Source organism: Heptranchias perlo, chromosome 4 (assembly GCF_035084215.1).
Source record: "Heptranchias perlo isolate sHepPer1 chromosome 4, sHepPer1.hap1, whole genome shotgun sequence".
NCBI classification, from domain to species: domain Eukaryota; kingdom Metazoa; phylum Chordata; class Chondrichthyes; order Hexanchiformes; family Hexanchidae; genus Heptranchias; species Heptranchias perlo.
The window spans coordinates 20,652,222-20,667,015 of NC_090328.1; the positions used below are offsets into that span (position 1 = coordinate 20,652,222).

Genomic DNA, 14,794 nt, shown 5'->3' on the forward strand with positions numbered 1-14,794 from the left:
GAATGGCGGAGCAGGCTCGAGGGGCCGCATGGCCTACTCCTCCTATTTTTTCTGTTCTTATGTTCTTATTTCTGTTTATTTTGGACAGCTCCTTTTTCTGGCTCCATGCTAGACTTTGTTAAAAAAATAAAGCTCCTCATTTTTCTTTCAAGGCAGTCTTGATTAAGAGTTGCAAATATCACGGATGCACCCTGTCAGTGAGAAGGCAGAATTAGAAGGAATGCAAATCCTTTGCCCTGGTGCCAGATTTATCCCTTCTTCCTCTCAGTCTTCTCCCCAAGGGTTTCAAGAGATGGAGCAAAAGGTGGGTAAATGGAGTTGAGATACGGATCAGCCGTGATCTTAATGAATGGGGGAACAGGCTTGAGAAGCCTAATGACCTGCTCATGTTCCTATGTTCCTCCTCTCTTGATGACAATGGCATTTGCTGAGGTACAGTTCCACAGCCACTGGCAGTCCACCGGTACCTCATCCATGCATGAGCCTTGACAATTAATGTCGTTAGGTCATTCGACCTTGGAGAGAGCCCAATCTTTGGCTAGGCTCAATACAGATGCACTTCCCAGCAGTGGACAGCGAATAGGAGCAGGAATCCTGGCAGATTTCACACCAGACTAGTAATCAAAGTCTATATGGTTCAGTACAACATGGCTCACTGAACCATTAGGCGGGTGGATAAGGAACAGCGATTCCCTTAACTAGGGTTATCCAGAACAAGGGGAACAGAAAATCTTAGAATTCAAATTAAACCAATTAAAAGCATATCCATGAATAATGTTGTCACCCAAAATGTTATGAGAATGTGGAATGCACTGTTATGGAAGGCCACAGTTGCAAGATCAATTGAGGTATTTAAAAAGAGCTGGAAACTTTCATGGAAGTAAGGAAATTAAGGGATAGGAACAATGGGCCCGATGTTAGCAGGGCTGCGGGTTCTCGGCGGGGGGGCAATTAGTCAGCTTCCCACGTGATTGTAGCAGACAATCCACTAATTGGATCCACTTAGCTGGTCTTCCGGGTTCCCCACTGCTGATCTGCGCATCGGGCGGGCTGCGCATGCGCAGTAAGATCTGTCAGCTGGAGGCGCTCTATTTAAAGGGGCAGTCCTCCACTGACAGATGCTGCAACAAATAGCAAAAATGACAGCATGGAGCAGCCCAGAGGGAAGGCTGCTCCCAGTTTAATGATGCCTCACTCCAGGTATCAATACATGGGGTGAGGGGGAGGGGGAGGACAGAGATCTTCCTCCCGGCGTGCGGGAGGAAGCGGCCTGCCTCTGCCACCAGGAAGGCCTGGCTCGAGGTGGCAGAGGAGGTCACCAGCACAACCAACATATCGCCCACCTGCATACAGTGCAAGAGGCACTCCAATGACCTCAGTCGGTCTGCCAAAGTGAGTACACGTAGTCTTTCCCCTACACTCCATCTGCCACATCACCGCCCCCACCCCACATCTCCTTCAGCACTCCCAACACTACTCTGTCACATCACCCCTCATACCCACTCAAACCTCATCCTCATCTTACCTGCACCTACTCACCTCGCCAGTACTCATCCCGCCACTACCACTCAACCCAATCCTCATACAATCTCATGGCTCTATCTCATACTCACCCTCTCGTGCATCTCTTTCACGGCCAGCCTCACTCAACCTGCCACTACCTGTGCTGCAGCCACAGGGCATGCATCTCATATGTGCAGTAGGCAGCGTAAGGCAAACGTGTCGTGAGCATGAAGGGGATGCACAAGGGTGTCTGAGGGTTTGTCATGGGTGTTACTTATATTGAATTTCTGACCAACTCACATTACATATTATATTAGCACCACTACTGCCACGTCTTCGCAAATCCTGTCTGGTTTGTGCAATAATGCCCGCTCCTGAGGATCACGATGAGGACCCACAACTGATGCCACCTATTGTGTCACTGCAGAGTGGGTGTAGGTGTATTTGCAGGGCTCTTCTGTGCAGACGACTGAGAGACATCGGCGATGTCCCCGGTTGCACCCTGGAAGGATGCGGAGGAGAAGTTGTTGAGGGCAGTGGTGACTTTGACAGCAACAGGTAAGAAGATGGTGCTCGGGCCAGCCAGGAGCAGCTCGGCATGAAAGAGGCTGCAGATGTCCACGACTACATGTCGAGTGACTCTGAGCCTCCGTATTCACTGCTGCTCAGAGAGGTCCAGGAGGCTGAGCCCCGGTCTGTGGACCCTGTGGCGAGGGCAGTGCCCCCTGCGACGCATCTCTCTCTGCGGTAGCCCTCCCTCCTGCTGTGCAGGTGGATGTGTCACAGCACTCTGTTGTGGAGCTCCACGTGTCAGAGGTGGACGGCGTGGATGGTGAGGCTGTTCGCCCTCCGAGGAGGTCATGACTGCAGCTACGACGGCCCCCATCCGCAAGATGTACATCTGAGGGGGTCCGCAAGGTAGGTACATGTCTCCGGACCCCGGGGTAAGTGTGCAGGTTGGTGACTTTGACTGTCAGGAGAAGGGTGGTGGAGGCCAAACTTTGTCCCAAGTGACAGAGTGGCCTCCTGCAATGGGTGAGGGTCTCCCCCACTACCAGTCAAATGGACCTTTGCAGCTGCCACAGGCTGACAGCTGCAACACGTCCATTTGCCCTGGGAGTGTTTCCCCCAGTGTGGGAAACAATCCCAGTTTGCTCTAAAATCCCACCCCTCCTCACATAATCCCTTCATCAGGTCAGTTAATGACCTGAAATACCTAAATAAATACTTTCAAGTGGAACCCCGCTGGCTTTAATTGCCTGCGGGATTCCCACCAGCGGGGGCTGCGCGCGCACGCCGGCGCGTCAGCGGGGAACCCGGAAGTGCGCAGGTTCGGGGCGGGCTCCGGTCCAGCTCCGGGATTCTCCGATTTTCGTAGCCCCCCCTGCCAGGAACGCACCTTAAGTGGGGAATTGGGATTTTAAAAAAATGATATCAAAAATGGAGGATCTAGCTTGATGGGATAGATGGCCTATTCCTGTTCCTGTGCACTCCCAAATTTATTTTATTTGGTTTGTTGTGGAGTCCTGTGTGACTATAAATAAAACTGCTGGCATTTAAAGGACAATTAGATAAACACTAAAAGAAGAGAATTATTAACGGATTCAGGGAAAGAGCAGGGAAATGATATTGGAGAACTAGTGCTCTAGAACAGGCCCAATAAGTTAAACGGCCTTTTCCTGTGCTTAAATTTCTGTGATTCTAAAATATCTTGTCATTTCTGCAGCAGGGCTTTCTAAAAAAAATACTGCAAGCCATACTTGGCTGGAGGTTTTGTGTTCATCAAGTGATGCCTTCTAATTTAACATATTTTGAATATCGACAGTGTGGTGCATCTGATAACAGCATGGACTGTTAGAAGGACCATGCAAATTGGTCACATATGCTTTTACATTAGATCCTTGAAATTGGATTTTGCAGATATTGATCATTGAAAATGCACAATCAATTATCAAAACATACAAAGTGGTTTTACTTGGGAGGATATGTACGGTATTTATTTCAGAATTACTGCTTTTTGTTCATCAAATGCTGCAAATGATATACTCTGTGTCTTTACCTTGTTTTATTAAAAAGCAATAATTTTCACACATTGTGCTTTGTGCTGGAAAATAAATACTGTGCAGTGTAAAAACTGTGGAGACAAGTTAATTTTGCAGGAAAGAGTTAACGTGTAGATATGCTGATTAATGGGCTTGTCATTGATGCAGCCTGTGTGGTACGGGAATGGTAAAGTGACAAAACCAGACACATTTTTGATCTGGTTGTTGACATCCTGTTCTACAAAGGATTGTGTGTATTGTTGTAATTAGAAACAAGCGCTGCGATTTATTTTGGGGTTTTAATTTGTTAACTTGGTAACAGACATACACTGTCTCAATAGTGTGATCAGAATGAACTGAGCTCCATTCAGTGTGATAGTAACTGTACAAAAGGTCCAATGCATCTCTAACTAAAACCCTTTCTCAACTTCCCGTGCCCCCTCGTCTCCTTTCTTCATTTGCTCCCCTCCTGAAGGTGATGACTGTTGTTGGGTCGTAGTTCCGCAGGCCCCAAATCTCACTGGTATAACAATCAAATGAACATTCTTTTTGCATGATCCTAGATAGTGAGTGTTGCCAGGTTGTTCAACTATGGAGGGCATCAGACCCTTGCCAGTTCCTGTCCTCACCACAAGTCCGCATGTCTGCTTTTCCAATAGGAATCACTGGATCGTCATCAGGAGCAGGAATGTTTGCTGATTTTGTATTTTGATTTGCTCATACTAACCCAGGGTTGCCGAAGCTAGTTTTGTTACCTCAGTTGCTGAGATCGGCTAACTCAACACAGTGGGAATCGAACCCTGCATCTAGTTGGTCTCTATGGCTCAGTACCTTGCTGATTCGTGCATTTATGCACAATGGCATTGGGAGAGCTCTCTTTGCTGGTTTAATGTGCCTGAACATTTGTTTGAATAATTAGTAGAATATTCAATTGTGTGAAAAACGAAGTTTGTCTAATTGAAAACAGTGCAGGTAAAGGAGCTGATTATGTTGCTGAAGTGTTTTCGTTGCAAACAGTTCGAAACCGGTGCGTCTGGACGCATCAGATGAAAATGCTGACAAAGTGGCTGTTATCAGCAAGCCGTTAAATGATTCACTGGAAATGCAACGTCCTTAGCCTCAGTTTAACACTCTGATCCAACACAATCTGATGAAGTGCACGTTGTTTATGGGTCACCTCATTAATCACAAAACAGTATAAAATAGCATGTCTATAACAAGCTTCTTTTTGTACCACTCTCAAAGGCCATGCAGTACCGAAGGGTTTGCTGCACTGACGGAGAGGTGGGAGGGGGCTTGGGTGGAACAAAAATGCCGGCATAGACCAGTTGGGCCGAATGGCCTGTTTCTGGGCTGCAGACTCGATGTAAGGCACTCTCATGGATACACAGCCCTGAAATTTCGCAGGGCTTCTCCCAGAGGTACACCGGCAGAGAGCTCCCTCTGGAGCTAGGCAGGAGAACCTGTGCGGGATTTCAGGGGGTTCCGCTAGTCATTGGCCAGGGTTACAGCATGAAATTTCGGGGTGGGGGGGGTGGGGTGTGTTCCTGGAACACACCCCACCCCCCCCACCCCGAAATTTCAGGGCCAGCCAATTGAAGAGCCAGTGTAACACAACCACTGCATCTAAGTACAGAGCCTGAAGATAATTATCATTGTCGGCATATTAAGGAAAAGTAAACAATGTGTAATGTGCTCGACTATCCAGCGCTCTTGTAGTGCAACATTTGGAAACGGTCTTAGAAGCTTTTCCTAAAGATGGATCCTGAGGATTCATTTCAATGGGTCCTTGGTTTTAATTAAAAACCAGATAACGAGTCACAATGCCTCCCGATCCTCTACAAACACCAAGCTACCTTTGGTATTAAAGCAATTATGTTAGCAAATTTTTTTGGATGACATCACGCATAATTTTGTTATTAATCAACACCATCTGCTTATTGCTATCGCAAACACTCCATTTTCTCAGTGTTGGCCCAACCAAAGTAGTCCCACATTCAAATATTAAAGGTCTGCATTAACTTGTATTGAGAAATCAACATTAAAAATTTACCTGCAATTAAAGAATGATTACATCATTTAAGTGGTATCATGTTAAGCCGAACATTGTAATCTCCAGAATGCATAGTTTCAGTTTTAATAATTAGATGATAATAAGGGGAAATAAAAGGCAGACACCAGCAGAGGTTTCAGGTTGGGGAGCACATAGCAGCACTGAGTCATGTGTGTTGCATATTACACATGTAAGCTTAGATGAGAGATGAAGCTCGATCAGTAAGGCTTTATTAATAAGAACTTGTCTCTTTTGTTCATTGTCTGTGAGAGCGAGAGAGGGAATGCTGTGTCAGGCCGTATCATTTACTTTGTGTATAAATGAAGTTCAGCATCGATCTTATTTGTTAATAACATGTACTGTATCAATGCTAAAAAAACAAAAGCCATTAAGCTGTGTTTTTTCTTGTCCAATTTCTCCATTTCCCAAAGGTGCTGATTCATACTGGGCTATAGATCTGCGGGCATCGACCTCCCCATGGTGCCTGATAAAGGTGGCCATTCTTCATGTATGGCCCAAGACCATAAATGTTGACAGCTAGTCAATCACATTGGGCATCACAGAAAGATCCAATCACATGATCCCTACATGTTCCAGACAAATACACATGTTGCAGCAGGGGGCACTGGATAGTGATCAACAGTGGGACCTCTGGCTGCATTATTTCTCCTCTCCCTACAATGGGGCGTTGCAGCCAATCGTAGTGCTTCTGCCATAAGCTCAGTGAGATCAGTCAAGCCAGCACAGGTAGGCCCATTAACCCATATCTAACAGTATGTTTGCATTCAGCAATAAGAAGGTGCAAAACCTGTCCATTGAACTCATGAGAACTGCCTCTACTCCCTGGCAATAACAGGATGTTGTGCACCCAAGAATAAATGTGATATCCCATTAACAGAATGTACTATAACTTGTAATTTTCACTTTCGTTACTTGGTTGATAAACTGGAAGAGCAGATCATTGAAATGATAATTGGGCGGGTTCTATAAGAGGGGAGCCATCTGAAGGCGAAAATCAACCCCAATGACTCCAAAGCTTTTCTCGTGGCTCAGTGTGTATTCGATCACACAGATCAGGAATATCCAGGGTTTGATGCCTGGTTGGTCCTCATTTCGCTGATTTCAGTCAGAGCTGGGGGGGTGTCATAATCGTGCTTGCTGCCCCTGGTGCTGGAGAAGGAAACAAATCAGTTACAGTTCCCACTGTTTATCACTATCCAGTGACCCCTGCTGGAATGTGTGTGTGTGTGTGTGTGTGTGTGTGTGTGGACTCTTGGTGAAGTCAGGATGTGGCTTGGCTCTGATGCCCCTACAGTCAAATAATCTGTTGACACTCACTGCCTGGGCTCGAACATGATGGGTAAGGTGCTGATGCCCATTGGAACAAGCCCCAGCATTGAGTCACCTTTTCAGCAGAGGAAAGGGATGAAAATTGGAGTGGGGGCGGGGTGGGGGGGGTGGAATAAGTGTTTATCCTCATGTTATAATGAGACTCTTAAAAAAACCTCAGCTTTTGGGTGGAGTGAGCTTAAGTGCATCAGTTGAGTGTAACTGTAGCCAGAACAAGGCTTTAATCTCCCCCCATCTTCAACAGTTAATGCAATCGCCTAGAGTGCAGTCCGTGTCATCTCTGGGTCATAAGTTTAAATCTAGCCCAGACTGATTCAGTAAAATAATCTTCTCACCAGCAACTTCAAAGGGTTATCAGTGAAATGATTGAGCTACCTTAACCCAGGTGAAGCAAAATGTTGCACAAATGGTACTGATTCAGAAATATCACTCCAAGGATAAGCCATTTTGAAGTGGAGAAGCCCTGTCAAGGCAAGAGAGGTTGTCAGGATAATTAATGCACATATCCTAGCATTGCATTTGGTTTGTGTTGTACTCTCTCGGGGGGGTTTAGATGCTATCACTGGGTATTAACTGATCTCGAATGCTGGTCATTCTTCACCAGAAAGAATTAAAGTATCATCCCTTTAAAAAATAAAAGACTGTACCAAAGAAATAGGATTGGCCTCGAGATCCTTTTGTTTACTTCTATTTTTCTTTTGGCTTTTTTTTGAAAATATCTGAATTTAAATAATGAGTTCTGATGACATTCTAAGAGCTACTAAGTGTGAGTGCAAGAAAGTTGAATTAACCTCAGCAGAGATGGTCATTAACTAGGGAAAGACGATTGGAACTGAAGCTTGATCCAGAGATGCTATTTCAGTTCCTTTGTACTTTTGGCATTAGTGAGTCTTCCAAGTTAGTTCCCAAATGAAATAAAGGCTTCTTCTCCTCTACAGTAATGATGTCCCTTAGTCCCAACCTTACAAGATAATTGTTATTTCCCACATTTATTCTGAATGAGATTACCAATTTCGGGATAGGTTTGTGCTTTATACGTGTGCCTACTAAAGGTTGTTGACTGTCCAAATGAATTTCACATGAGGAGACTTTCATCTGGTATAAAACCAGATCCCTGAAGTAAAAGATTTGTATGTTAACATATTGTACCACCCAATTCCGCCTCTACCCTATGTACTTAGTCTCCTAAGGGACAATTCTGGAGAAATACATCTTGATCCCCAAAGGTAGTCAAATCAGTATAGTCAACTATTCTTGTATCTCTACTATCAAACTCTGCCTTTCTGCGCTCCACCTTTATCGAAAATACCACCACATATGGGTGGCCCATTTCCCATTGGTAGCTCATCACCTCAGTTTATTCTTAACACCGTAACTTTTCAGGTTTTGAAGGAGTTAATAGACATGCAGTTAGTCTGCTTTTGTTGGTGGCCTGCTCCACAGTGTGGAACCCCCCCCCGCCACCACCCCTCACAATGTCAGCATTTTAAAGACTTGAATCATTGTCCTCCTTTTCTCCAAAAATAAATTCAGCTCTGCAATCTGACCTCGTAACTTAGCGCTAAATCCCAGACTCAGCCTTGTCACTCCTCTCTGAATCCTCTTCAATGACTCAATGTCCTTTTGAAGATAAAGTGTTCAAACTGCACAAAATATGCCAAAGGTGGCCTCAAGAACTGGTGAATCTTACACTCAAAGCTCTTGAAATATATCCTAGTCAACTGAAATATAGTGAGAATAAAATCATCAACCGTTTTTCTCTAAAAGGTTGACCCTCCCTCCTTAATGAGCACAATAAACAACACGATTTTATTCCTTGGCTTACTTTTGTGAAGCGGAGGCAGACTCTGATCAATGCCACATATACGATTGAGCGTGTTGAAACATTTATATGTGAAATATAATCGCTGACTTAATTTAACTGAGAATCAGGATTGTTGAGGAGAATTTAAATGGCAACTAAAAGAGACAAGCAGCAAGTCAAATGTATAGAGAAGCAACCAGAACGTGTAACCCCTTTTATACAAGGGTTAAATAGACTTTAAAGAACATTTAGACTGATCACCTTGCATATGACCTGTGCTGTGCTTGACCCTTGTGTGCTCAATGTAGTCAGTGACTGAATGAAAAATGCAAAAGCGTTGTATATAGCTGCCAATTTTTTTATTAGTTCTCGGAATGTGGGCGACGCTGCCAAGAAGGAAAGAAAAGATTTGCATTTATATCGCACCTTTCACAACCTCAGGACGTCCCAAAGCACTTTACAGCCAATGACGTACTCTTGAAGTCATGATGTGGAGATGCCGGTGATGGACTGGGGTGGACAAATGTAAGGAGTCTTACAACACCAGGTTATAGTCCAACAGTTTTATTTGAAAATCACAAGCTTTCGGAGGCTTTCTCCTTGAAGTGTAATCGCTGTGGTAATGTAGGAGGCTGCATTTATTGCCCCTCCTTAGTTGCCCTGAGAAGCTGCTGGTGGACTTTCTTGAGCCTTGGCGGTCCTCGTGTTATGCCAGTTTGCTAAAAGATTATTCGTAGCCCCTCACCAAATCTCGCCAAAACAAATCTCATCAGATTTCATTGGCTGAGGAGTCTGAAAATCCTCACAAAGCAAAATTTTAAGAACACTTTTCTCACTCCAACAGATATTCTATGTCAATATTAAAATGCTGGAAATACATCTCAGGCCCATCAGCACCTGTAAACAGAAAAAACAGGCTAATATCCTGGAGGGAGTCCCGTCATCACAACTGAAAACTAAAAGATAAGCAAGTTCCTTTTTAGAGCTGGGAAAGAAACAACAGATACTGAAATAACAGAAGAAGTTATTGGGTTGAGTGACCTGCAGACTGTTTAGTAAAAGAGCAGAGGAACTGTTAGATGATATGAATGATCATCTCAGCGAATCACTAAAAGAGCAAAAGAACTTGCAAATAGCAAAGACAATGGAAAGGAATGGGAAAGACCCACGCAAGGAAAAAGACAAGAAAGCGGAGGAAATTGGTGGGGGGGGTGGGGGGAAAGAGAAAAGAATATCGGTATTGGGTTGTTCCAGACGATTTTGACAGTGAAATGTAGGTCTGACCCTTAAATTGAGGGTCACTTGTCATCTCTGGTTCCATTCCCTAACACGACCAGTCTCCAGTTTATCAGTGCATCTTTAGCACCATTACATGTATCTCTGTTATTTAAAGTCAACTTATCACTTGCATGCAAACAGCTAAAGGTCACTTCAGACTAACGATAGGATGATTTCTCCAAACACAAATTTTGGTGCTGTGAGAAAGGTTGATGTGACAGGATTCAGGAGGTTTGAAGATTGGATTTGCAGCATTACCGTCCATGGACACAGTTAGTCAATTCCTCGAGTTCTTTCAGGTAGCAATTATACTGCCTCAGGCCAGTATCTGTGAAATGCAATGTGCAGAAAACAGGCCAGATTTATACTGTCGACTGTGCATTGTTGAAAATTTCACGTAAGTCAGCCACAGAGGGGCTCTGCACATGTGTAGTTGGATTCTTGCACAAAGCTCTGTTCCCCTAGCAACAGATTTTTAATGTGGAAACAATCTACCTTTTCATAACATTGGAAGTGCTGGAAATAAATTTGTGCCAAGGAGATCTGTTGGACTCTCTCTGGGCACTTTTAAAATATTGCACTGGACTGAAATAATACCGCAACCAGTGCAAATCCAAAATGGTATGCAATGGCTTCATAAAGGGGTATCACACCTTTTGCATTGAGTGCACTTAGGATCACGACCTGAATCCAAACTTAACTGCCTTTTTTCATTGTTAAAACTGCTTATCATCGATATGACTATGTCAGTATAATTCCACCCTTCATTTTTTTTTGATAATGCCTCTCTGAAGTGCCTTGCGATGGTTTTCTATATTGAAGGCACTGTATAAATGCAAGTTGTCGTCATTGTTGTTTTCCCACTGTCAGAGTGAAGTAGATGGGGTTTCCCAAGGAATGCAGTGCATTTGGTTTCTGGAAGAGTGCAGTGCTTGCGAATCGATGTAGTGAGAAGAAGGAAGATAAAATGTGTCATGAACATGAAAAGTTAGAAAATAAAACCCCTCCATCAAGTTGAGACGGGTCTAGTGAAGCTCCGGTACTTTGAAATGCAGAAGGATCACGGAGTGGAAGTGTCACTGTATCGATGAATAATTTTCATATGGATAAAATAAAAAGACGAAGCCTTTTTAAAGGGAGGATTTTTTATGACTCTTCCTTGACTTCTGTGCAGTTTCTTTCATGGAAGTATCAGTGATATATTGGAAATATATCGCCGTTCCCTCATCGTCGCTGGGTCAAAATCCTGGAACTCCCTTCCTAACAGCACTGTGGGAGAACCTTCACCACACGGACTGCAGCGGTTCAAGAAGGCGGCTCACCACCACCTTCTCAAGGGCAATTAGGGATGGGCAATAAATGTTGGCCTCGCCAGCGACGCCCACATCCCATGAACGAATAAAAAAAAAGTTTTAATTCTTGGATAGTTAGTTGTCTAGTGATTACTGAATAAATGTGTAAAAAGTTCAGCACATGCAATGTAGGATGGCAGTGGGTCTCTCTCCTGCACGGCTGGCAAGATGTCACTTCTCCAGTTCCATGTGAACTCCACAGTTGTCACTGGTAGGAACAAAGTTTCATACACTTGAATAGCTGTGATGAAAGATGAGAGGGTGTTTTTCCATTCAGCTGTTCTGAACTGTTTGTGCCAAAGGTTTTCATTCAGCTCCTTGCAAAGATGGTCAGGGAAATAACCTTTTCAATTAAAGAAAACACATTATACGAATAGGCAGGATCAAAATCAGCAGGAAAACATTTTAGTGAATTGGCTCATTGCTAAGCTAATGCCCGTGGTACAGTATATTTTACATTTCTGTTCCATGCTCCTAATTTATTAGTTTAGAAGCCACATTTAAAGCAACACTACTGTAAATGATTCATGTTCTTTGAATCCTTTCCTTTATTTGTTCTTCTGAATTGCACTCAGTAAAAGTTTGTGTCCCTCCAATTAGAATCTGCATCGATTCATTCTGTTGTTTGTATCCCATAATATTTAACCTTAGAATTGGGCTAAGTGAGTTTATTCAGCGAGGAACTGAGCCACACAGAGCAGGAAGATCCTAAATGTAATCCTTGATGAATGCTGTGTTCACTGACCTCAGCAGGAGCGGCCATAGGGACACTGCTGCCGGCTTCAGTGCCCCTGGTTTGGGGAGGGGGACAATTGGCTGTGTTACTGCTACTGAGTGCTCCCAGCAACTTCTCCTGGAATTGCACTCGTGTGGAAGTCGGATGAGGACAGTGTCAAGTTCAGTTATGATGCTCGCCCAGTCCCCTGACTTGTATTCTGCTGACATTTACTCAAAAGACTCACATTTGAGCAGTGGCCGCCTGGGTGAGGAAACCAGAGGGCAACTTGCAGCTGTGAAACTGTTGGCAAAATTAATAAAAGGAGTTGATGCCTAAAGAGAGGAGGGGAGGAAATAGGCAAGGGAAAAAAAGATTAAAAAAATTAAAATTAAGGTTATGAGCAGAACATTTAAGGAATAATAGAAAGTGCAGGCTGCCTGAGATTGATTGATTTCATTTGAATACATGTGGAACCCCTACATCTTAATCATGGGATCCTTTTGTTATTTGTTGACAAAAGAACTATTAGTCAATGTGTCAGAATTATTAGATTGTGAGAGATGATGGCGTTTCATCACTGGGATTGGACTGCCTAGGTTACGCTTACTTTTGTCTTGTTTTATTGTTTGTTCTCGAGCCCAGCATGTCCTGTCTATTCAAAGTGGTGCTTGTCTGTGACATCTGATCACAAGCTGAATGAAATTTTATTGAGTTTGTGGTATCTAAGAGCAAACTTGCCGGCCTTGCTAAACACTTACTGTGTTTGAATAGAAACAACTCTTGACAATGGACTCATTGTGTAGCTGCGATGATGTGCTTGATCAAAGGACATGAAAACACAATGTCTTTCCTTTTATAGAAGGTGAGGTCCGTCAATGTTGGGAGGCCTTAAAGAGTCCATACACTTTGATTTTTAGAACGTCAAAAGATTGCTTACAATTGTTAGATCTTCCATGGTTATGCTCCTCAAAATTAGGATCGCCAATAATTCTGTCAGTAGTAATATCATCACTGCATATTGTAACATGTCCACAGTGTATTAGGCTCCCAGTACCTGTGGTAATATTATGGATTCCACACTTTCTGAAATGGCCATTTATAAACTGTAAACAATTTTACAACACCAAGTTATAGTCCAGCAATTTTATTTTAAATTCACAAGCTTTCGGAGGCTTCCTCCTTCCTCAGGTAAATCACCGGCATCTCCACATCATTTATAAACTGGAAGAGGAAGACAGGAAAAAAAAATGAAGGAAACTGTCTTTTGCTGCTAATATTTTTGATGTAATAGAATGCAGCAAAAGGGTTCCATCCCTTTGGTCTGAAAGAATTGGAAATCGAAAAAAAATTTTAGCTGTGCTTTTGTGAAGAGGCCCGATAACTACAATCTGAGTAAGTTGGGCTCACGATGTTTTTGATTTAGAATAGAAATCATAGAAAGATTACAGCATGGAAGGAGGCCATTCAGTCCATCGAGTCCGTGCCGGCTCTATGCAAGAGCAATCCAGCAAGTCCCACTCCCCTGCCCTAACCCCATAGTCCTGCAATTTTTTTCCTGGATGATGGTTGCGAATCTTTGGAATTCTCTACTCCAGAGGGCTGTGGATGCTCAGTCGTTGAGTATATTCAAGGCTGAGATAGATAGATTTTTGGATCCGAGGGGAATCGAGGGATATGGGGATTGGGCGGGAAAGTGGAGTTGAGGTCAAAGATCAGCCATGATCTTATTGAATGGCGGATCAGGCTCGAGGGGCCATGTGGCCTACTCCTGCTCCTATTTCTTATGTTCTTGTGTTGTTATGGCTTTGCGGGGCAACTGTCCACAATGCTTGTGAATGATGCAAAGATTTATGCAAGTGTTCGGACCTTTGGTGTAACAAAAAATGACAATCAAGGTGATGGGGGAATGGGCCCGCGACCTGCAGATGTCATTTAATTTGGATAAATGTCGTGTTATGCATATAGGTAGGGCTGACGTCAAACATGTGTTTGACCTGCAGGGTTCAGACTGTGGAGCAGCATAGGGACCAAGGTGTTACAGTACATGAATCACTTAAGGTTCACCATCATTGGCGTGAGGCTATAGCAAAAGCAAAAGGACGTATTGCTAGGATGATCCAATTCAGAGCAGATTACACTATGCTGTCCATGTATAAGACTTTGGTTAGGCCTCATCTAGAATACTCCATCCAGTTTTGGTCCCCTCAGATTGTAGGTGATATAAAGGCCCTGGAAAAGTTTCAGAGAAGGGCCACTTGACTGACACCTAACTTAAAGGCCTTTAGCTACCATAATAGCCTATGTATAAAAGCTAGGTCTTTTTGCATTAGAAAATCATAGATTGTGAGGAACTGGGGAAGGAGTTAGCCTGGATTAGACAATTTAAGTAATAGAGGCTAGGGAGGTTATAAGTTATATAAGCCGAGAATTAGGTTAGGTATGTGGAGGTTTTTCTTTTTGCAGAGGGTCGTTAACCTCTGGAACAAGTTGCTGACTCAGGCAGTGAGTACAGATTCGCTGCAAGTGTTCAAAAGCGAGCTGGACAAGTTCCTAACTATGGACAACTGGTCTTTACCTGCCTGCCATTTTTATATGTTCGCATGAGCCACCTTTGCACTGAGGTTTACCTTCCAGGGGATAAGTTGATGGTCACGGCCATGTCGCCTGGGGGCATGGAAAGCTTTCATTGAGCAA

At 43.7% G+C, this 14,794-nt stretch overlaps 1 protein-coding gene across 4 annotated transcripts in view; it reads left to right on the top strand.

The window, feature by feature from the left end:
- The window catches only part of LOC137320757 (teneurin-3), a 736,578-nt gene that overhangs the window by 89,741 nt on the left and 632,043 nt on the right, over nucleotides 1–14,794 (top strand). The window lies entirely within an intron of this gene.